At 42.6% G+C, this 22627-nt stretch overlaps 1 protein-coding gene across 2 annotated transcripts in view; it reads left to right on the forward strand.

Moving 5' to 3' along the window:
- LOC103101394 (uncharacterized) overlaps positions 1-22627 on the forward strand; it is an 84699-nt gene that overhangs the window by 11556 nt on the left and 50516 nt on the right. The window contains exon 2 of one of the 2 annotated variants that reach the window (XM_056821682.1): positions 9642-10485. The exons of the other annotated variant lie outside the window; for it this stretch is intronic. The gene's annotated coding sequence lies outside the window, so the exon portion shown is untranslated. Of the gene's footprint in view, positions 1-9641; positions 10486-22627 lie in introns of those variants that run through there. 2 annotated transcript variants of the gene reach the window in all.

The raw sequence follows: 22627 nt of genomic DNA on the forward strand, positions 1-22627 counted from the left end.
CTTGCATCAAACCTCCTTTGGGCTCTCTGCAGCTGCTCCTCTTTCTGCCCTCTTGGGCCAAGCAGAGCCTAACTCCCCTTGATGGGATTAAGAATGCTTTAAATCTTCTTTTTCACAAAGACAGCCCTGATGGCCCCTTCCCCTGTGGTTTCTAACTTCAAAGTGTATTTGCGTGTGTGTGCGTGCGCGCACGCATTGTGCACGAGGGTATATGAATATATCTATATATGTGGATCTAGATACATGGATAAGAAATATGAATAGAAAGATAAGAAAAATAAAGAGGAGAGAGAGAAAAACAGACATGCAAAGAGACAACACAGAGAAACAGAGATATAGACAGAGAAAAGAGACAAACAAACATGGAGACAAAAAGATAGAGAGAGACAGAAACAGAAATAGAGGCAGGCACAGAGAGAAATGGGGAGGGAGAGGGGGGGAGAGAGAGAGAGGGAAAGAGAGAGAGAGAGAGAGGGAAGGGGTGGGAAACAGAGACTCAGACACAGAGTAGAGACAAAAACAAAGGGGGAGGGAAAGAGAGAGGGAGAGAGAAAGAGAAACAGACAGAAAGGTATACACAAGATACATACTCTAGATACAAGATAACTTGGCTGAGGGGAAGAGATACAGGCAGCTGGAGTACAGAGAAGTGGGGCAATTGAACTGGCTTCAAGGAAATTAGGGATTCTCTAAGGCAAGGATGAGGGCAAGTTCCTTCAAGAGACTCAGTTTATTCATTTTTGTAAGTGAATAATCTCATAAAAATCCAAACCCCAAATAATACACCCAAACAAACAAGTGATAAATCACATGTTTTCATCTGCATTTCTACTCCCACAGTTCTTTCTCTGGAGGTGGAGGGTATTCATTTTCATAAGTCCTCAGAATTGTCCTGGCTCATTGCACTGATAGTAGCAAAGTCTATCACATCTGATCGTCCTACAGTGTTTCACTTTCAGTGTACAATTTCACTCTGCTTATTTCACTTTGCATCAATTCCTGGATGTCGTTCCAGTTCACATGGACTCCCTCCAGCTCATTATTCCTTTTAGCACAATAGTGTTCCATCACCAACATATACCACAATTTGTTCAGCCATTCTCCAATTGAAGGGCATCCCCTCATTTCTCAATTTTTGCCACCACAAAGAGCGCAGCTATGAATATTCTTGTACAAACAGGTCTTTTCCTATTTTCAGTTTATTCCTTTTTAAAATGAAAGGAATGGAGTAGATGACCTCAAAAGTGGCTTCTAGGTCTTAATCTATAACCCTATGATGCAGGCTAAAGACACAAGTAGAATGTCAGCCTCTTAAGGTCAGGGATGGACTATTTTTTACTTTGCACCCTCTATTCCCAAGAGCTTTAAATAGGTTGAGTTACTTTCAACATTTTGTAACTTCTGGTTTTCTTTTGGGGTTAGCTAGTAGGTAAGTGCCTCTGGAGATCAGGACCTGTTTCTTCATTTGTCTTGGCCTATCCCAGAATTTAGCAGAGTGTTTGGCTTAGCAGCAACTTAAAAAAAAATCCCTACTTCCATACTAAGTATCAGTTCCAGGACAGGCAATTGAGGTTAAGTGGCTGTCCCAGGGTGACACAGCTAGGAACTGTCTGAGACTGGATTTGAACCCAGGACTCCCCCATCTTCAGGTTTGGGGCTTTGTCCACTGTGCTATCTAGTTGCCTCCATCCTTAGTACATGCTCCTTGATCTGGAGTAAATGAAAGGGAATCTCCAGGCCCTCAACCATTCCTCTGGTAGACCTGGTGTTCTCTGTCTTCTGAAGACTCCTGGTATCTTTCAAGTCCTCTCCTGACCATTGGGAGGGGCGCAGGGACCGGGCATGTTGGTATTTCTACACTGGAGCCAGGAGCACATCAGGCCTGAGAATTCTCAGAATCCCCACAAGAATTAGGAAATGATTGCACACACCTGCTGAGGAAAACAGGTGTGGGTGGGGGAAACCAGGGCAGCTGAAGGGGAAGGCGGCCTAATTAGCAGAGGAGGTCATTTTGCTTAAACAGGATACAGATGGAAGAAAGCCAGGCAAGAAGGGGTAGCCTGGGGCCAGGGGCCAGCACCCCCCTCTCCCCCCCTCTCCCCCCCCCCCAAGGAGGGCCAAGGCAGGAAATCGGCCCCTTCTCAATTCATTTCTGAGAAATGGCCATTTGATTTCATCAGACCTCGGAACCCTTGGAAGGGCCTTTGTATGTTTTCCATCTCCCTTTCTTCCTCCTCCGCCTCTTCCTTCTCTGAGAATCCAGACCTGAACTGATCTCCTTGTCCACTTTAATGCCCATTATTATTATTATTGTTAGAGAAGCTGGACTTGAACTGAGCTCCTTGTCCACTTTAACACCTATTATTATTATTGTTGTTGTTGTTGTTATAGAAGCTGAATCTGAACTGAGTGAGAAAGTGGAATCTCCTTTTAAAAGTTCTTGAATGGGGGCTGTGATAGAGAAAGGAATCATGTGGGACTTCCTTGGCTAGAGTCAAGGTTCTTTCTGTGAATAAAATAGAAATAATTCATTCCCCTTCGTTCAAATGTTTATGTTTGGATTTTCATGTCACACGTTTTCCTAAAATAGGTCCCACCTGGAAAGCAGAGGGTCCTACTCTTCTGAAAAATTTAAGGGCCCTGAGAAGAGGGAATGTCAGAACTGGGAAGGGCCTGAGCCCAGAGAAGGACAGAGTTGGGAGAGATCTTGAAGGCCATCTAGGTGAGGAGTTCTTCACCTTTTTTGTGTCATAAATCCTTCCTTGGGCAAACTGGTGAAACCTCTTTTTTGTTGTTGAGTTGATATTCTTTGGGAGCCCATTCAGGGTTTTCTTGATAAAGATACTGGAGGGGTTTCCCATTTTCTTCTCCACCTTAGTTTTTTTTTGAAAATAACAATTTTTACCTTACTTCTTAGAATCAATACTTTGTATTGGTTCCAAGGCAGAAGGGCTAGGCTGTGGGGGTTAGGTGACTTGCCCAGGGTCACACAGATAGCAAGTGTCTGAGTCCTGATTTGAACCCAGAACCTCCCATCTTTAGGCCTGGTTCTCAATCCACTGATCTTCCTAGCAACCTCTCTCCAGCTTTATTTTACAGATGAAGAAATAGAGGCAAATAGGGATAAGGGATTTGCCCAGGGTCACATGGCTAGTAAGTATCTGAGGCCAGATTTGAACTCAGGAAGATAAATCTTTCTAATTCCAGGGACAGAATTCTGTACACGGAATCACCTAGTTACTGAAACCTTTTTACCTCTTCCAATAATAATGTTCTTAAATGCATAAAATCAAACACCTAGAATCATGATGGTGTGTATTGAAATATATATTGCAATATAACAATCAAAATATTATTTTTTCCAAAAACAAGTTCATGGACTCCAGATTAAGAATTTCAGATCTAGTCTGACCCTCAATTAACAGTTGAAGAAACTGAGGCCCAGAAAACAGAAGTGATTTGCCCAAGGCTGCTTCAACCTAAAACTGAGCCCATATGTATAGCCCAGATAAAAAAGACACTTCTTTCCCTCAGTGACCCAAGGGTGATGAGGGAAAAGCTTTGGCACTGGACTAGGGGGATTTCCAAGGGTGGCCTAGTGATGAGGAATTGGAGACAACTGTAAGAGCTTGATTTATGTGTTAAAACTAAAGTGTGCACTAGACAATCTTAGATTAGAAGGGATCTGGGCATCTGGTCCAATCTGCCTCATTTACTAATCTCTACACTAAATCCCTTGACAGGTGGCCATAGCCTGATGTTTCACAGGCACACCCCTCAGTTTCCACGTTGCTACTGATGAAGATGGCCCTATCTATCTCCATTCCATTTGGGGCCACTTCTAATTGTTAGAAAGTTCTTCCCTGTCTTAAGCCTAAGCCCCATCTCTCTGTAATTTCATCCACTGGTCCAAGCCCTGTTCTCTGGTGCTTCCCAAAATAATCCCCTTCCCAAATGCTCAGAGGATATGAATAGACAGTTTTCAAAGGGAGAAATCCAAGCTATCAATAAACATTTGCAAAAGTACTTTAAAGCAAACAGAATGAGAGAAATGCAATTTAAAGCAACTCCGAAGTTCTACATCATTCTCGTAAGATTGGCAAAAGTGACCAAAAAAGGAAATTGACAGTTATTGGAGGGGCTTCTGGGAACAGGCAACCAACACATTGTTGATTGAGTTGTGAATTGGCCCAGCCATTTGGAAAGCAATTTGGAGCTATGCCCCCAATTCACTAACGTGTGCATATCCTCTGACCCAGGCGTGCCACAAGTAGCCCTGTATCCCAGAGATCAAAGAAAGAGGAAAAGGATACTCATGCTCACAAATATTTATAGCAATACTTTTTTGTGGGAGCAAAGTACTAGAAACTAAGGGGTGCCTCCTTCTAGTTGGGAAGAGCTAAATGAATTATGGAGTAGAAATGTCAGGGAATATTATTATACCATAAGAGATGATGAAATGGATGGTTTTAAAGAAAACTAGGAAGATCTATATGCACTGATACAGAATGAAATGAGCAGAACCAGGAGAACAATTTCTACAAGTGACATGATAAAGAAAATCAACTCTGAACGACATAACTCTGATCAATGTAATGGCCAACCTTATCTGCAGAGGATTCACTACGCACGCACTTCTTTTTTAAAAAATTTAATTAATTTAGAATATTTTTCAATGATTACGTGAATCATGTTCTTTCCTCCCCTCTCCCTCACCCTCCCATAGCCTATAAGGAATTCCACTGGGTTTTACATGTGTCATTGATCAAGACCTATTTCCCTATTATTGATGTTTTCACTAGGGTGATAGTTCAGAGTCTGCATTTCCAATCATATCCCCATCCACTGGTGTGATCAAGCAGTCGTTTTTCTTCTGTGTTTCTACTCCCACAGTTCTTCCTCTGGATGTAGATTTGTTATCCACTTCTTGATAGAGACGTAATGAATTCAAGATGCAGAATGAGAAGATGTGGGAATTTGTTTTGATTAATCATCTTTCTCTCCCTCTCTTCTTCTTCCTCATTCTTTTTCCCACTCTCCCTCCCTCCCTCTCTGTCTTTTTCCATCTCCTCTCCTGTTTTCTTTGTCTCTGTTCCCCCGCCTTCCTATTCTCTCTGTCTCTGCTTATATGTGTGTGTGTGTGTGTGTGTGTGTGTGTGTGTGTGTACATATACACATATGTATTTGCTACAAGGACTTTGCTTTTCTGTTTTTCCCCCATTGGGAAAGGGAATGAAAGGGCAAAAAGGAATAGAAATAGGGAAATAGAGTAGGAAAAACAACAAAAAAGGAACTGAGGTATATTTTTTTAAATGGAGAGGAAAAAAGAGTAGACAAGCAAGATAGTTTTGAAAGTTGCAAGTTGATCTTTCGCCCTTAAAAAAGAAAAACAACTATTCATGATTAAGAGAAGTATTATTTAGCATATAATCTCTATTTTCTCTTCTACTATATATCTAAAAATGCACATTCTGTTTGGTATTAAGTTCATAATAAAAATTTAAAAATAATTTTTTAAAATTATAATATTAAAAAAATTATTTTTAAGAATCATCCCCAGTGTCACAGAACAGAATCTAGTGTTGAAAGAGACTTTAGATGGGAGGAAGAAGAGTACAGTGGAAAGAAGCTTGTAACTTAGAAGCATTAGGGACTCCTGGACCTTGCTGTTTCTTTCTCATTGTCTCTCCCCTCCAAAAGTCACCCAACCTGGTTCAGACCTTCATTGATTCTCACCTAGACTATTGCAATAGCCTTCTAATTGGTCTCCTTGTCACAGGTCACCCTTGGGTCCTTATTATCTCTAGGAACAGATATAAAACCTCCTTGGCATTTAATCTCTACAACCTGTCCTCTTCCAACCTTGCCAGTCTTGTTTTTTTTTTTAACTCTTACCTTCTGACTTAGAATCCTTATAAAGTATTGGTTCCAAGACAGAAGGGCAGAAAAGCTGAAGCAATTAGGGTTATGTGATTTTCCCAAAGCCACATCACTAGGAAGCTTGCCAGTCTTTTAATTTTCATCAGAAAAAAAATTTGAATTGAAACATTTTATTTAATTAATTAATTTAGAATATTTTTCTATGGTTACATGAATCATGTTCTTTCCTCCCCTCTCCATCCCCCCTCCCATAGCCTATAAGGAATTCCACTGGGTTTTACATGTGTCATTGATCAAGACCTATTTCCCTATTATTGATATTTTCACTAGGGTGATCATTTAGAATCTGCATTTCCAATCATATCCCTGTCCACTTGTGTGATCGAGCAGTTGTTTTTCTTCTGTGTTTCCGCTCCCACAGTTCTTTCTCTGGATGTAGATAGTGCTCTTTCTCATAAGACCCTTAGAAATATTCTTTGCCAGGCTTTTAGATCCTTTATTCCCCCTTCATATATTTGATCCTCTGACCATACTGGCTTTCACGGTGTTTCTCACACTCAGTGTTCCCAGTCTCCCATTTCCTTGTCTTTACATCAACTATCCCTCATTCACTGAATACTCTCCCTCCTCATTTAGTCATTTAGATTCCCTGACTTTCTTTATATCCCAGCTTAAATATCACCTTCCAGAAGAAGTCTTTCCCAGTTGCCTCCCCCCCACCCCCCAACTTCTAGTGACTGCCTAAAATCACCATTCTGGATATCTAGTATACGGTGCTTAATTATTTTATTTTATTTGTTTTGTTTTGTTTTGTTTTACTTTCTGTAAGATAGAAGACCAGCAAGGGCTTAAGCAATCTAGGTTAAGTGACTCATCCAAGATCACACAGGAAGAAAGTGAGGTCAGATTTGAACCCAGAATCTTTTATATAGCTTTTCCTTAAATGCCTCTTTATTTGCGTATTTTCTTCTTTTCCTTCCACCACTCATCAGAATATGAGCTCCTTAAGGGCAGGGGTTCTGATTTCCATTTTCTCAGCACTTAACACAGTGCTTGGCCCATTGCAAGTGTTCGATAACTCCTCTCTATTTGCTTGATTCTAATTCATAAAGAAGTGGTCTGATTCAAGGAAGGAGAATGGATATTTCTGAACTCTCCTATCCTTGAAGGATTAATGAAGCTTCAGTGTCATAAGGAAAAACATAGCTCTGGGATGATCTTGATTTGGGGCCTGGAACTGGATAGTCATTGCTTGGATCTTTTCTCTTCCCTGCAGTCTTAATTAGCTGTCCTCTGTCCTTGCCCAACTTGCCTGCCCAGAGCAGAGTGTGGCTGTGTTTAGCCAGCCCTTAAGCCTCCTCATCTGTCCTCTAAGGCCACAGGGCAGGACCAGAGTATTCACTGATGCCTTTGGTCCTTTCTTGAGGCCCTTGAGGTGTGAGAGCTGATATGGGGGAAAGATGCAGAGCTGGGACCCCTAGCCCTTGTCTGGGAGTGGATAGATGAGAAGCGACGCTGTCTCAGAGCTGGGGAGTTGTCATGCTGGCTTAAGCAGTCTTTGGGAAATGGGGACAGTAGGGAACTCTTGGCTATTCCCACCTGCCCAGGGCTAGTAAGGATACACCTCTGGTGTTAGAAAGCCAGCCAGTCCTGGGCAACTTCACGAGAAGGACTGAGAATCTCGGAATCTCTTCACAGATCACAATAAGAACAGAACCTTCCTATAATGTTCTTTCTTGAGACACTAAAAGGGAACAAAATGTTCCCACATATTGGGAAGGCAGAATGATGTGGTAGAAAGAGCCCTTGGATTTGGATTCGAAGGAGCCACCTCTGTCGTTTATCAGTTGAGCAATGTATTTTCTCTCTCTGAGCCTCAGTTTTTTCATCAGCAAAATGGGTTGACAACCCCACATACTATCTGACTTTGCTATATTGTGCCAGGTGCTTGGGATGCAAAGACGAAAGATGAAACAGTGCCTGCCCTCCAGGAACTTATATTCTCTCAGGAGAGAAAGCATATATGTGCATGTATATACATGCATATACATATGTGTATTTGTGTATATATAAAGCATGTATGTAGAGATGTAGCTCCCTTTAAATTTTATAGAGATCTTATAAATAGAAATGTTATGTTTATATTTTATACATAGATGACATATTATGTAGAAAGATCTATATAGATGTATAGATTTCTTTATATGTTTATATGGAATAAATATAAAATTAAACCAATTTAGTTAAATAAAATGTAGTTAAAAAGGGTTGTTGTTGTTATTCAATTATTTGAGTCATGTCTAACTTTTTGTGTCCCCAGTCAGGATTTTCTTGGCAGAAATACTGGAATTGTTTGCCATTTCCTTCTCCAGCTCATTTTACATATGAGGAAACTGAGGCAAACAGGGGGAGGGGACGTGCCCAGGGTCACACAGATAGTAAGTATTTAAGGCTGGATTTGAGCTCAGAGGAATCTTTCTGATTCCAGGCCTGTCCTTCTATGGACTGCACCACATAGCTATTAATTAAGAAGGGTGGGGAATAACAATGGGGGTGGGGGAAGAGGACAAGAAAGGCATCTTGTAGATTATATGGTCTGTGAACTTGTGTATTTAATATTTCAATACACATATTCCAATATAATTCTTTTCCTTTGTAATCCGATATACTTTATTTTATGCATTTAAAAACATTGTTCTAAGGAGCAGCTTGTTGGCTCAGTGAACTGAGATCCAGGCCTAGAGATGGGAGGTCCTGGGTTCAAATCTGACCTCGGACACTTCCGAGCTTTATGATCCTGGGCAAGTCTCTTAACCCCCATTGCCTAAACCTTACCACTCTTCTGCCTTATCAACAATTCATAGTATTGATTCTAAGATAGAGGTAAGGGTTTTTTTTTAAAGAAAAAAAAAGTTGTTCTAGTCAGGGGTCCATAGGCTTCATCATATTGTCAAAGGGGTCTAGAACATAAAAAAGAGGCTAATAATATCTGTGAAGGTGGCACTTGAAGGAAGGGAGAGATTCATCAAGGAAGAGATGAGGGGGAGTATGTTCCAGGTTTGGAGAACAATCAGTGAAAAAGCAGGAAGAATACTTGAGAAACACAGAGAAGGTCATTTGAGTCAACCAAAGAATATGGGAAGGAAAAATCTGTGTACTAGGCTGGAAAGATAATTTGCAGTTCAGTTATGAAGGGCTTGGAATAGTCAGTCTGGTAGTTTATATTTTCTCCTAAAGGCAATAGGGAGCCATGGAGTTTACTGAGTAACTGAAGGATGTAGTCACATCTACATGAACAAAATCACTATGGCAGCTTTGTAGGGGACACATGAGAGTTGGGAGAGACTTGACACAGGGAGAGAGATTGGGAGGCCACTGGAATTGTCCATATCAAAGTTGATGGGGGCTTGAGCTAAGCTGGTGGCTTGTGTCAGGAATGTCCTGGAGGGAGAAATTACAGGATTAGTAATGAATCGGATATGTGGGGTGAAGGAAAGAGAAAGGGAAGTGTTAGGAGAATGATGAGGTTACAAACTTGGGGAAATGGAAGAATGGTGGTGCCTTCAACGGAAAAAGGGAAACTTGGTCCAGGGTTGGGTTTTGGAGAGGGAAGGGAAATGAGCATTTATTATAATGCCTACTCTGTGCCACTGAAACCCCCTGATCTTTTTCACTTGAACCAACATCCAGAGAAACCTTCCTCATCTTGTCCTTGTAGAGTGTATTTTCTAAACCCAGGTTCTGTCCTTCTCATTTTGTAGATGAGGAAATTGAGGTCCAAAGATGATGATTACCTGTCTCAGAGTCACTTAGAAGCAAGCAGAAGACTCAGAATTTGAACTTGGGACTTCTGATTCCATATACAGGGATTTTCCAATAAAGATAGAGGTTCCTGAGTGGCACAGTGAATAAAAGTGCTGGACCTGAGATTGGAATATTTTTGAGTTCAAATCCATCCTCAGACACTTTCCTGGGCATGTTACTTAATTGCCTCAGTTTCTGCATTTGAAAAATGGGCATATAAGCAACACCTACCTCCCAAAGGGTGATTCGAGAAGGATAGCACCTCTGGTAGGAGGGTTTGCTGAGTCCCGTTCAGGGCTGTACTCGTCTGTGTTCCTTTGATGTCCTCCTGCCACCCAACTCTCACCTGTGGTTCTGGGAAACTCTAGCCTGAGAAGTGGCCACACCCTGGCAAAACCATCTTGTCGGATGGGCTAAACCAGGTTGAGAGTACCAAGAGGCTTCCAACCCATTGGTGAGTTAGAGGGTGTCTACCCCAGACATGTGAAGACTTCTCCCTGTAGAATGGGCGGATGAGAACAATTTGCTCCAAAGGCCATGAAAGTGGCTGAAGCAGGCACTGTGGCGCGCTTAGAGCTTGGTTAGACATCAAAGATGCCACACTCGTCCACTGCGTCCTGAACCATCACCAGCCACCTTGACTTTTGTTTTGCCACTAGACTTGGATGACTCTGGAAGGGAGACCGAGGCCAGGACTTGGTGCAACTCTGCCTCCCTTCAATCCAATTATGTGGGGGGTCAAAAGCCAGCACCGCCAATGATGTCATTTTGGTCCTCTACAAGTAGGAAGGACCACAACCAACCAAGCTCCCAGGGCTGATGTGGGGATCAAATGAGATAATATTTGTAAAATGCTTTGCAAACCTTTAAGCAGTATATAATTGCTCCCTATTATTTCTATAGACCACATCGCCTCCTACATAAATGGAAGGGATTTTTATTATATTAGCTCCTTTTATCCTCCCAATCACCCTGGCCTCACCCTTGTCCACACCCTGCTTAGTGTTTCTAAAGACTTCTGGGTGGCTCTGACAGTCTATGTTTGTTCAATTATTGACTGCAACTGAATCTTTCCTCCCTGGGGGCCTGGGGCACAGATGCATCTTTCCTGTTGGGGCCACCGAGCAACCATGGAACTCCAGGGAGAAATCCAGGGGCTCCTCTAAGGCTGGCTTCTTCCAGAGGGCAGGTGCTGGGACACCCTAATCCCTTCCCTCCATCCTCTCTGTTCCTTCCTCCTGGGCTTTATCTGGTTACCGCTGTGGCTCTTGTGAAATTCCTTTTCTTTATTTTTAAAATTTCATCTTTATTTTATTGCAATGACAAATTTCCGCAGCAATTTTCCAAAGTTACATGATCCATGTTTTCTCCCTCTCCTCTTCCCTCCTCTCTCCCAGAGCTGACAAGCAATTGCACTGGGTTATCCATGTATTGTTATTCAGAATCTATTTCCATATTGTTCATTTTGGGTCAGAGAGTAATCTTATAAAACCCAAACTCCAAAACATATATACACGTAAGCAAGTGATAAATCATACATTTGCGTTTGCGTGAAATTATTCTTTAAAAAATCTTCTAAACAAAGTTAATTTTTAAAAATCCAAATCTTTTAAGTTGTAGAGTTATTACTATGTATCAATTCCAAGGCAGAAGAGCACTGAGGGCTAGGCAGTTGGGGTTAAGTGACTTGTCCAGGGTCACACAACTGCGAAGTGTCTAAAGGCAGATGTGAACCTGGGCCCCCTGATCTCTCCAGACCTAGCTCTCTATAAAGCCACTTAGCTGTCCCCTCAAACTCTTCTCTCTTTTTTAAACCCTTACCTTCCATCTTGGAGTCAATACTGTGTATTGGCTCCAAGGCAGAAGAGTGGTAAGAGCTAGGCAATGGGGGTCAAGTGACTTGCCCAGGGACACACAGCTAGGCTGTCTGAAGCCAGATTTGGACCTAGGACCTCCCATCTCTAGGCCTGACTCTCAATCCACTGAGCTACCCAGCTGCCCCCCAAACTCTCTCTTAAAGTCTCCTAGGCAGAGCTGGAAACTGAGTCCAAGTCCTTATTCTCCATATCCAGGATTGTCTCTCCCACTAACAAACTGCCTCTTGAGCTTGGCTGGAATATGCACTGTAAAGTTAAAATGGAAAAATCACTCATATTCTCAAGGAGTTCTCATTCTCCTGGGGTCGGGGTATGGTAGAAGATCAGTAAATATAAGCTATACACAAGCTATCTACAAAGTAATGGTCTGTCTTTTATTGAATTTTTGTGGCTTAATCTGAAAAAAAAAATATTGTGAATGAGACAGGAAGACATCGGGAAATTGCTGTTATGGCCGTTAGAGCCCTTTCACCACTGATCCATCTTAATCAGGAAGGAACAAAAATAACTCTCTGTAACTCCGCAGTCTTCTGGCCCTCTGCCTGTCCCTAAATGTTCAAAATAGGGGCCCTATGTCTGAAGTCACTGGCATCCGCAAGCCCTTTGGAACGCTGTCCAGATTATCTGTACAAAGTACCCGATGACCTCTTTTCTCCTCTGCCCTCTTTTACTAAGGAGGAAGTGGAAAGACAAAATGATTTTCTGAAGGCCAAGATCTGAAGCCAAAAAAATCTTTAAGAGTAAGGCCTGTGGCCAGACCGCCAGGCTTTCTTCAGAAAGGTGACATCCTCTTGGGGTGCTCTCGTGGTGTATTTATGTCCAGATTTTTGCATCTCTCCTTGGTTGTGGTGATGGTGGGGAGGGGAGGAAAGAGGAGAAGGGGCTTGCTGAGAACCAAAGTCCCTACCTTAAGTACTACATTTGCTCTTATTTAGTCATTTTTCAGTTGAGTCCAACTCTTCTTTACCCCACTGGGGGTTTTCTTGGCAAAGATATTGGAGTGGTTTGCCATTTCCTTTTTATTTGACAGACACAGAAACTGAGGCAAACAGGGTTAAATTACTTGCCCAAATCCACAGCTAGTATGTGTCTAAAGCCAGATTTGAACTCAGAAAGGCATCTTTCTGACTTTTATTTAACTAAAAGGAGGAGGGAAGGAATCAGGGACTACCTTACTTCTAATCCCACCACAGGTATTAAAACTCTAAACTTTCTAAATTATCCTAAACTAACTAATTAAAAGAGTAATTAAAGTTAGACAGTGATTTGTAGGGGCAAAGACAACAGGGGCCCAAAGAAATCTCACAACCAAGAATCCTCCTTTGGGTCAAGCAGCTCAGATGAAATCTTCTTCACAGCAGTAGCACCAGCTCCAGTAGCAAGGATAGGCAGGAAACAAGAAAGCCCAAAGGAACAGGGACCACTGGCTCTCTGGGTCCACCCCAGAAATAACGAGATAGCACCCCTGGACTCTCTTGACTTCCAGAGGAAAGCAGCCTCACTCTATCAGAGTTCACCAACTGCTTTCTGCAAATGCCCTGTCTCCAGGCCCAGTTTCTGGGAGTTCTGAGTAGAATGTAGGTCTGCAGGGTCTCATGCTGTCAGCTTGCCCTATTATGCCCTGCTAGAAATCCCTTACTACAGAACTCAGAAAGACATCTTTCTGACTTGAGGCTCAGCGGTGAATCACCTATTATTTGGAAAAGGAATCCATTGTTGTTCAGTCATGTCTAATTCTTTTGGGATTTTCTTGGCAAAGATAATGGAGTGGTTTGCCATTTCCTTCTCCAGCTCATTTTATAGGTGAGGAAACTGAGGCAAACAGGGTGAAGTGACTTGCCCAGGACTACTGAGAAGAATGGGATGAGGACCCTCCAGTTGATGTTATTAAGAGAGAAATGAAACTCTGAATTGATATAAAGATTTTGAATGGTCCCTGGCATTTGATCATCCTTGACTTATAATCATCTGTCCATAATTAGGGCAGATCAGGTTGGGGGGGTTAGGGTGCCTGGTACAAGTTACATGCATCTTTTCTTCATTAGCATCTTCTTGCAATTACTTCAAATTACATTCCAAATGCTTTGTGTTTACTTGTGTACATGGTGCTATGTCTGTGTTTCTCAGGAGATTTTAAGCTCCTTGAGGGCAAGGAATGTTACATCATTGTCTTTGGATCACTAGCACCAAGGACAGTGTCTTAAATGAATGAATGAATGAACAAGGCATTTCTTTCTTTCTTTCTTTCTTTCTTTCTTTCTTTCTTTCTTTCTTTCTTTCTTTCTCTTCCTTCCTTCCTTCCTTCCTTCCTTCCTTCCTTCCTTCCTTCCTTCCTTCCTTCCTTCCTTCCTTCCTTCCTTCCTTCCTTCCTTCCTTCCTTCCTTCCTTCCTTCCTTCCTTCCTTCCTTCCTTCCTTCCTTCCTTCCTTCCGTCCTTCCTTCCTTCTTTCCTTCCTTTCCTTACCTTTTATCTTAGAATCAATATTGAGTATTGCTTCCAAGACAGAAGGATGGTAAGGTCTAGGCAATTATGGTCAAGTGACTTGCTCAAGGTCACACAGAATGTCCTGAAATGTCAGAGATCAGATTTGAACCTAGGACCTCTTATCTGACTCTATTCATTGAGCCACCTAGCTGCCCTAACAAGGCTTTTCTTAAACACTATTTGCCTAGCACTGTGCCAAATAGTGGAGATGCAAATCCAAAAGTTAGGCATTTTCCATCCTCAAAGAGCTTAGGGAAAACCGTGCACAGAGGAGAATAAGGGATTTTGAAAGTCCCAGGAAAGATGGCAGGCAAGAAGCTGTTCTGGCCATGATCTGAAGCATGGACAGGACTGGCTAGATGTGGCTGGCCACATGAGGTACATTAGAGGTGCCAGGGATGGAGTTTCAGTGATAAAAGGGTTAACCTCCCCTACTCCCCTGCCCCCCTGCATGGTACTACTTTCTAGGCAAGTCAAGGTGCAAGAGCAGGACATCAGGAAATTGAATTGTTCTATTCCTTCCAGGGAATGGATACTGCTTCAGCCTCGGAAATCATCATCTGGCTGCAGGGCACTGAGGTCTGGGGTCACAGAAATCCCCAAAGACTATCACCTAAGCCAAAGACATCTCTGCCATTGGAGGGAGGGAGTGTCCCCTCTGATAGGCACAGTGCACCAGGGTACTAGCATAGGGAAGTCTGCTTGTCTGGTTCTCCGAATCTCCTGGTGGTGGGTGGGTCTGTGTGTATGCAAGTATATAAAGGCACATACACGCATACATGGATGAGTAGGGACCAGATCTCTGAGCTCACTGGACTATTAATAGTGCCTTAGAAAGGACCTTGTTTCACGTGCCTATTTGATGAACTAATGCAGTGCTACAACTGCCAAGTCTGGGTCACAAGACAACAGGAAACCATACCATCAGGGACTTCTAATAGGACATGATTTGGTAGGCTGAAAATGCAGTACACTTATATAAGGAGGAAAGAGCATTGGCCTAGGGTCAAGAGACTTGGAGTTCAAATCCTGATTCCAATGCTTATTTGCCATGCAATTAGAGCAGGGGCCCCCAAACTATGGCCCGTGGGCCACATGCAGTCTCCTGAAGCCATGTATCCGGCCCCCACTGCTCTTCTGGAAGGGGCACCTCTTTCATTGGTGGTCAGTGAGAGGAGCACAGTATGTGGTGGCGCCATAAAGTATCTATTTCCAGTGACATAATCCTTTGCCTGGTGCCTTGTTCTGAGAGTATCTGAACAAGAACAAGGCGCCACGCAAAGGATTATGTGGCTGCACAATGGAAGATGTCAGCATGGTGAGCAGAGATCTGGGGGAGGGGATTCCGCACTGTGTATACTGCTGCCCAGTATAGTGGTGGCAGTGCTGGGCCTGTGCAAGGTGTGGGTGTGACAGGTCCATCACAGCCAGCGCTGCAGCCTTCGCTATCCCAGACAGTGGTATACAGATTTGTTCATAGCTTTTTTTTATAATCCGGCCCTCCAACGGTCTGAGGGACAGTGAACTGGCCCCCTGTGTAAAATGTTTGGGGACCCCTGAATTAGGGGCTTGTCACTTTAGCTTCGGTCAGACTCAGTTTTTTCAGCTGTATAATGGGAATAATAATACCTGCATCATTTCCCTGTTAGGGCTATTATAAGGGAAATACGTTTGTCTTGTCTGGAGTCTACCAATAATGGAAATTCCAACAGAGGCAGGCAGTGTGGCTCTCTCAGCCTCATTTTGTCTCTCCACTGAGTCCAACTAGCCTAGCCTTCTAAGCTCTATTCCAGTCCCACTGCTGGGAATCTCTCCTCAGAGCTCTGATTCCCAGTGACCCGTTGAGCTAAAGCGTATGCTTAAGAGGGATACCACACAATCTGATCCTAGAGCGTTCCTGGTTATTTCATAGGTGTTCACTGTAACTAATCTGTTGGCTCCTCAAGGGCAGGCACAAGCTTCTCTCTAAGGCCCACCCAGGCCTGGTACAAGGCTGGAGACATGAAGTAAATGCTCTGAACCAACTCGATTGACTCATGCTTCTGAGCTGAGATCGCCACCTCAGAAACCCAGTTTATATATTATATTTATATTTTTATTTATTTATATAATTTATTTATTTATTTAGGGTGAAGGGAAGGGGTTGTCTCAAGTACTTTCTGGAGAACCTCTGGCTCCTTGTGCATCTGGCACCAAGCTGGCAAAGGTTTGCTCCCAGGTCTGCGGTCGCCATGTGGGAATAGGTTCTAAAAGATCCAAAAGCTTTAAAAATATCAAGCCATGTAAAAGGCTTAAATAATCCTCAGTAGTTTCACAGGGAATTAACTTTTTCTTTAGGGCATTTTGCCTTTTTGGCCAGATCTGCCTGCTGGGAGAGGAGAAATCAGAGAGAGTCATTCAGAAGTAATCTGGGAGGTGAGCTAATCCAGTGCCTTTTTTGTACACAGGATGAACAGAGGTACAGGAAGGGGGAAGGCAGCGTCCCACAGCCTTAGCTGGAGGCTGTCACTAAGGAGGTTCAGACTAAGGTAATCTGTGCCTACTTATAGAAAGGGATGGGGACCAGTGCGTTTAGTGGTGTCAGGAGCTCCCTGATCAGGAAACTCTCTCTCCCAATGCAGATTGACACCTTTTCTGCAACAGAGGCTTAGAGATCTGCCTAGAACAATGAGAGGGTATGTGACTTACCCAAGGTCTCAAAGTCAGTCAGTATATGGAGAGAGAGACAGAGAGATACACACACTGGGAAGGGAAGAGAGAGACACACAGACAAGAGACAGATAGAAACAGAAATAGAGACAAAGTGACAGAGCTAGACATAGAGTTGAGGACGGGGAAGAGACAGAGAGAGAAACAAAGCTATAGAGAAAGAAAGAAGGAAGAAGGGAGGTCAAAATCCTACCTCTGACATTTTGGCTCTGTCTCACTGAGAAAGTCAGTTAATATCTATATTCTCTAGGCATCTCGAAGGTGTCCCAGAAATCTTAGTGCAGTTCAAAGTTCTAAATTTGTGAGTATAAGTAATTAAACAAATGATTCTAAAGGTCTCCCTTTCTGCTCCCATCTTTACATTGTGTCAGGCACTATACTATGTACTAGGGATACAAAGATAGAACAAAAAAACATATCTGCTCTCCAGTAATATAAAGAAATCTTTCTCAGTGAAGAGCTATTCCTAAAGAACAGCTTCCTATTCCTTTTCCATGATAGGAAGCTTCTCATGGATGTAACAACCAGGCGTCAGAGAATCTTGGGTTCTGGGTAGGGAAGGACAACTTATTACTGCCTTGGAGTCACAGCATCTGAGTTTGAATCATATCTCTATTCTGATCTGTGCAACCCTGGCAAGTCACTTCATCTCTCTTGTCCTCAGTTTTCCTGTCTATAAAGTGAGTGGGTTGACTAAATCTCTAATTTTAGGTTTAAAAGAGGCCCATAGAAAATTGATTTACTCATGGTCCTACGGGGAGTTGATTCCAAGAACAACAATTTCTATCTAGGACCCCTGAATCCTATACCAATACTCTTGTTGACATGTTATTCTGGCTCCTTTAAATTCAGTCCCTGGTACAATGAAAAGAGTGTTTGAGTGAGAGACATAAGTCCTGGATTCCAAACCTGGCTCTGTGGGACCTTGGACAAGATGCATTCTAGCTTTAGATGTGTGAATCTAGTGTTTTTCTGTGCCTCAGTTTCCTTATCTGTAAGATGGGGAAGTTCAACCAGATGACCTTCAATATATATTCTAGCTTTAGAACTCTGATTCTAGAATCTCTAGGTGTCTCAGTTTCCTCATTTATAAGATGGGGAAGTTCAACTAGAGGGCCTCCAAGATACATTCTAGTTTTAGCTCTCTGATCCTAGCATCTCTCTGTGCCTGTTTCCTCATCTGTAGTATGGGGTAGTTCAACCAGAGGACCTCTAAGATACATTCTAGTTTTAGCTCTCTGATCCTAGCATCTTGATGTACCTCAGTTTCCTCATCTATAGGATGGGGAGGTTCAACTAGAGTGCCTCCAAGATACAGTCTACCTTTAGGACTATCTAGGATCTCTGATCCTAGAATCTCTCTGTGCCTCAGTTTCCTCATTTGTAAGATGGGGAGGTTGAACTAGAGGACCTCCAAGATACATTCTAGCTGTAGATCTCTGCTCCTAGCATCTCTCTATGGCTTGGTTTCCTCATCTGTAGTATGGTGTAGTTCAACCAGAGGACCTCCAAGATACATTCTAGCTTTAGATCTCTGCTCCTAGCATCTCCATGTGCCTCGGTTTCCTCATCTGTATTATGGGGTAGTTCAACTAGAGGACCTCCAAGATACATTCTAGCTTTAGATCTCTGCTCCTAGCATCTCCCTGTGCCTCAGTTTCCTCATCTGTATTATGGGGTAGTTCAACTAGAGGACCTCCAAGATACATTCTAGCTTTAGATCTCTGCTCCTAGCATCTCTCTGTGCCTCAGTTTCCTCATCTGAAAGATAGGGGAGTTGGCCTGGATGGTGTTACCATGCCTCCTAGATCTACATTATGATCTTATTTTGATTCAATAAGTATTAATGAACTGCCTATTATATCCAGAGCAACTGGAATCCAAAGGCAAACTCCTGTCCCCCATAGAGCTTGCATCCAACTGAAGCTTCACAACCTGCACCCCAATAACGTAGAACAATAATCCTATCTGATTCTACAACAACAACAATAACAATAATTCTGTCTAAGGGAATATCAGCCCAGTGGGGAATAGAGAGAGCAAATTACAGAGAGCAAACGATTTCCAGAAATAAGTTGGGATCTTTGGTCGGGGTTGCCCTTAGGGATGTGGACTGTGGCCATCCACAGGTGGGTCCTCTCTCTGCTCACCTGTCTCCTTCAGACTTCAAACAAAGAGGCTGCCGGCCGCCCTGGGCTTCCTCCCTTTCTTTCTTCTCTGCTTCTGCCCCTTCTCCCTCCATCCGGGGCTCCATCCCCTCCCCCTCCCCAGCCTGCTTCTTCCTTTTTTTTTTTTGAAGTGTCTGTTGATGTAAGTGGACAAGGGAGGGAGTCAGTAAGGAGGGTATCGGGCAGCCTGGGAGGAGATTGCCTGCAGCAACAGAGAAGACACAATTACTTGAACAACTGTCCAACCAACCACAACTTGGAGACTCCACTTAATGTAATTGAGTGTGAAGGCCGGCTGGAGACACAGGCTCCCCTCCCCCCTTCTCCCCCTGCCATAATATAGACACTATTGGCTGCTAATTGGCGCCAGTGGGCTGGTGCTAATTGCACTAATGCACTTGGGCTGATGGAGGAGGCTGGGAAGGATGAAGGAAGGGGCAGTCTTGGGAAGGGAGGGAGGGAGGGGGCAAGAGGCAGAGGCAGAGGCAGGAGACGCGGCTCATAAAAGTTGGAACGAAGCTTTAATTTTGACATCAAATATTTAAGGCCGGGTGGGGAGGTGGAGATGGGAGCGCTCCTTGCGGTAGCCCACAAGAGGCCTTGGAGAATCGGCCCCCGCCTTTGTCATCAGCGGGTTCTCGGGGCTGCTCTGTCCCCAGCTTTGTTTAATTAATTGTGGGAATTTCTAATGACCCTTTTATCCCCCACCCCCTCCTCTGCCCCTCCCGCCCCTCCTTCCAGCTTGCTCCTGCAACATCCTTAGCAACTTGCTGGGGAGAAGTGACAGGGCTGGAGCTCCCATGGAGGGCACTGTGGCCTGATGGGAAAAAAATAGCCCAAACGGGTTGGCCTCCTGGTCAGGAGCCCCCAGTGCTCGAGCTTAGGCTCTGTCACTAAGGAACTGGACAGTCTTGAGCCAGATCAGTACATCAAACTGGGCCTCCGTTTCCTTCTTGGAAAAAGACAAGCATCATCTTTAGGATCTCTTTTTGGGGGAATGGACCTCTGGACCCCGACTCAGGAAGACCTGAGTTCAAATTGTGACATTAGAGAGTTACTAGCAAGTCCCTTACCTTTCCTCAGCCTCAGTTTCATCAACTGTAAAATGGGGAAAATATCATTGACCTCCCAAGGTCTTTGTGAGGACCACATGATAGAATGTTTATATAGTTCTTCATAAATCTTAAAGTATAATAGAAATTCTAGTTATTATTATTGTTGTTGTTTTTTTATTAATCTCTTTTAAATCAGCTGTATTTCCCAATGTATCCCACCCCATCCAATTCCCAGAGTCATCTCTTATAAGAAAAAGGGAGATGGGGCCACTAGGTGGCTCAGTGGATTGAGAGCCAGGTCTAAAGACCAGAAGTCCTAAGGTTAAATCTGACCTCAGACACTTCCTAGCTGTGTGACCCTAGACAAGTCACTTAACCCTCAGTGCCTAGCCCTTACAGCTCTTCTGCCTTGGAACCAATACACAGCATTGATTCTAAGATGGCAAATAATGGTTTAAAAAGAAAGAGACAGACAGACAGAGAGGCAGTGAGACAGACAGAGAGAATTAAGAGTCCAGAAAAACCCATCAGCACATCTGTCATTATTTATAGCATTCTGCATCCTTCCCTCCCATTTTTTTAAACCCTTACCTTCCATCTTAGAATCAATACTATTTATTGGTTTAAGGCAAATGAGCCATAAGGGCTAGGCAATCAGGGTTTAGTGACTTGCCCAAGGTCACACAGCTAGGAAGTGTCTCAGACTATATTTGAACCCAGGTCCTCACCTTTCAAGGCCTGGCTCTCAATCCACTGAGTCACCTACCTGCTCTCCCCACCTCCACAAGCTCCCACTTCTGCAAAGAAGGGAGAAAAAGATCTTTCATACCTTTTCTGGGCCAACCTTGGTCATTATAATTTCATTTGTTATTTTATTGTTGCTATTCTTTTCATTTACTGTTTTATAGTCATTGTGTATATGGTTTTCTTGGTTCTGCTTATTTTGCTTTTTTCTTCAGTTTATCTATATCTTCTGAGACTTCTCTATATTCATCATTTCTTATGGCATAGTAATATTCCATGATGTTTCTGTACCACAATCACTTTATTTCCAGTTCTCTGCTAGCTCAAAAAGTGTGACTATAAATATTTCGGTGTATATGAGGCCCATCTTTGTGTTATCGACCCCTTGGAGTTTATGCTTAGCAGTGGAATTTCTGGGACCAACATATTGATATCTTAATTCACTTTCTTTCCACAATTCAAGTTGCTCTCAAGAATGGTTGGACCAATTCCCAGCTCCAACAACAATACACTGGTGCCTATCTTCCCATAATCCCTCCAATACAGACTATTCACATATTATGTTATTTTTGCCAGCTTCTTGGGTGTGAAGTAAACCCAAGAATTGTTTTGATGTTCATTTCTCCTATAATTGATGATTTGGAACATCCTTTCATCTGGCTATTAATAGACTGTAATTCTCTTTTTGAGAATTGTTTTCATCTTTTAGCCACTTGTCCATTGGGTAATGATGGCTTTGTTCTTATCTATTTCTGTTAATTGACTATGATCTTGATGTTGGTCTTATTAGAAATATTTTATACAAAGATTATTTCCCTTCAGTAGACCTCTTTAATTTTTATCTCAGTTGCATTCATTTTATTCAAGGAAAATCTTTTTAGTATCATGTGATAAAAATTATATATTTTGTCTTTATTCTGTAAAAATAGACTCGAATCCAGGACTCCAATCCCCAGAATCCTTTGCTCCACTTCCCCAGAGTGCTTTGTAATCACACTGAATTCTCGCCTGAGCGAGAACACAAATGATTATTTAAAGGAGTTCTCCACCTACTGAGGGGTCTTTTTGGACTTCTATTTTGGAGCAGACGGGTCTCTTCCATGATGTGAGATTATCTTGTCTAGGCCTCTCTGGCCTAGGCACATATTTTCTTATCCTGTATTTTCTTTAATCCTTAACCTTTAATAAACCTCTAAAAATATAATACTCCTTGCAGAGAGAAACTAATTTCTACCTGCCTCAATTTCCCTAATTTTTAACTGTTACAATACCCACTTCTGTTTCTTATTTGGGTCAGAATTTATTCCCCTAGCCATAGTTATGAAAAGTGCCTGATAGGATTTTATTCTGATTTTGGGGGCATATAATTTAATATTTAGATTATGTATCACCTATAATATTTCTTTTCAATATTTTTAATTTTGCATTTTCTTTCTAACACCATGATTTCCAGACATTTGGCCCTCTTACTCCTTTCCGTAAGGGAACACTCTCTCACAGCAAAGAAAAGAAATGCTGAAGCCAAAGCAATGACTACAATAAACCCTCATAACAATGTTTGCAATATGGTACCCTCCTCATCCCCCACTCCTCTGCTAAGAATTGAGAAGCATTTTTTTTCCTAATTAATTCACGTGGGAGCCCGAGTTTGTTCAGTACATTTATTCAGAGTTCAGTTTCTTTTTCAGTATTTTTTTCTGAAGGGAGTTAGAATGGGTTTATCCTGAAAGCACTCCAAATTCATCAAGTCCAAAACAGAACTGATTATTCTCTTTGCCTTCTCCCAGCATTCCTGTCTTCTCAGTTTTTCTATGAACATTTTGGGCACCGCCAATCATGCCATCTCATAATGGGTCATCTTCTATTTCTCATTCTCATTTGTCCATTTCATTGTCGTATCTTATTT

Source organism: Monodelphis domestica, chromosome 3 (genome assembly GCF_027887165.1).
Source record: "Monodelphis domestica isolate mMonDom1 chromosome 3, mMonDom1.pri, whole genome shotgun sequence".
NCBI classification, from domain to species: domain Eukaryota; kingdom Metazoa; phylum Chordata; class Mammalia; order Didelphimorphia; family Didelphidae; genus Monodelphis; species Monodelphis domestica.